Raw genomic sequence first — 2092 nt, 5'->3', positions numbered from 1 at the left:
GATGGTGCGGTACAAAGAAGTGACGAGCAAAGACGCAGAGTTGAGGACGACAAGGCAAGAGGCCGCACTCACGACGATGACCATTGTGCAGGATGACGACAATCATGTTAGTCTTCATTTACGACTAACTTTTGTATAGAAAAGCTTTATTAAATGTTTATCTTTTCCCCAATTTATGGTTCTTTTTGTAGGTTTGTACATATTTTTAGGTTAGTTTAACTTTGTTTAGTAGAAATGCCCAACATTGTGAATTTAATGTGTTTCAACTTCAATTTCAGGTAAAAAGGATGAAGATTATGAAGGCTTACAGCTGGTGTCTCGCTAAGCGAGGCTTGTGCGCTTAGCGAGAATCACGCGCTATGCGAGGCACTCAGCCTGCTTAGCAAGTTGGGAGAAAGGTGCTGCCTTGCGATGAAAGGCTAAGTATCTCTATTGGGAAATTCTGTTGAAACTTGATGTAAATTCTTAACTATCTAATCAAAGTTGTTTTATGTGTTCATTGCTTATATCTGCACTTAATTATTGCATGCTTTTGGTCTGATCACCCATTTGTGTGTAAAGTTAGGATTTTTAGCATTGGAAAATGTATTAATCCTTAGAACTGGATAGAGTAGGGCTAGATAATTGCATTGCTAGACATAGAGTGCAGGGTTTTAGTTTTTAATATGCTGTGATTGTAATGTTGTTTGGTTAGGCTAAGTTCAATGAGACATCCGAGAACGAGGTTTAATTAGAATTAGTCCATTTACGTGAGGAATCGGTGTTTGGTATTTTAGTCCTCAGCATAGAACACATAAATAATCTTAATTAGAGAAAAATCTTTTAATTACATCAAGCATTCCGTAGAAGGATCCAACGTTTTAATCATCTATTTTCTCTCCCGTTTTGATAAGCGTAACATGTAGTTTTTAGATTTATAGTATATACATCCTTTGATCATTTTTATTTACATGGCTTTATATCAATGTCTGCTTGCTGAATGAAACTTCACTAAATGAAACAAGTTCCCTGAGTTCGATACTCGGTTTCTTACCGTTTTATTATTACTTTAACGACTTGGTACACTTTCCGATAAAGTTCGGGGTTATGCAGGGCTTGAACAAATCACGAGCATGAAGATGACACTCATGAACACTACACAACGACGATGATGAAACTTCATCATGTTTTAGATCCCAGCACGTCTTCCTCTCCGCCACCAAACATTGATCTCTTAACCATTGCAACGTCATTTCAATCAAACCAAGTGAGTTAAGGATTAGGGTTTTGGAAGTGAGAAAGCACAAAATGGAAGTGTGAACCAGTGACATAGAGCCACACGATGATTTGGAGAAAATGATTATCGCGTACCATTCAGCGACATAGAGCCACACAACACAAGAGAAGAAGGCTATGACGAGGGACAATTTCATGGTCAAAAGGGGCTTCGATCTCACTCCTCCTTACTTCATCGTCAGTAGTGTCTCCATCTCCATGGTACTAATGCACACTATTGAAACTGATATATAAATGATGTTATTGCCACTGGTACTGTGTGTAATGTGGTTTTACTTTAGGGGTTAGAAAATGGAATGAGGAGAAGGTTAGGGTTCATGGAATTGAGCTATCTTATATTGACATGAAGAATCTGCTAGAGAAGATGGGATACAAGATGTACAAATGCATATGGTATCGACATCCAAGATACGCACTCAATCGCGAATTGAAGTCACTAATAGTGATAATGATGTGTTGCAGCTGGTTGTTAATAACAATGGGTATGAACTTGTTGAAATCTATGTGGAGCATCTAATTGATGTTCAGTTATAGATGAAGGGCTGGTCAAAGGAAGAGGAAAGGATTTTGTCTTAAGAGAAGATGCTAATTTTGTTCAGATTAATGAAGCTAAAAGTGACTATGAAGGTAAAGGTCAGAGGCATGGTGATGCTGATGGTGAGGGATAGCGTGAGGATGAGGTTAAGGGTGATGGTGTGGTGTAAGGTAAGGTCCAGTGTGAAGGTGAGGTTTAGGGTGACGGTGAGGTGCAAGGTAAGGGTGAGGTGCATAGTGAGGTTTAGGGTGAGGTCCATGGTCAGAATGATGTCGTTGATGA

The sequence above is a fragment of the Glycine max genome, chromosome 1 (assembly GCF_000004515.6).
Source record: "Glycine max cultivar Williams 82 chromosome 1, Glycine_max_v4.0, whole genome shotgun sequence".
Taxonomy (NCBI): domain Eukaryota; kingdom Viridiplantae; phylum Streptophyta; class Magnoliopsida; order Fabales; family Fabaceae; genus Glycine; species Glycine max.
Note: the sequence above shows the minus strand (reverse complement) of the source record.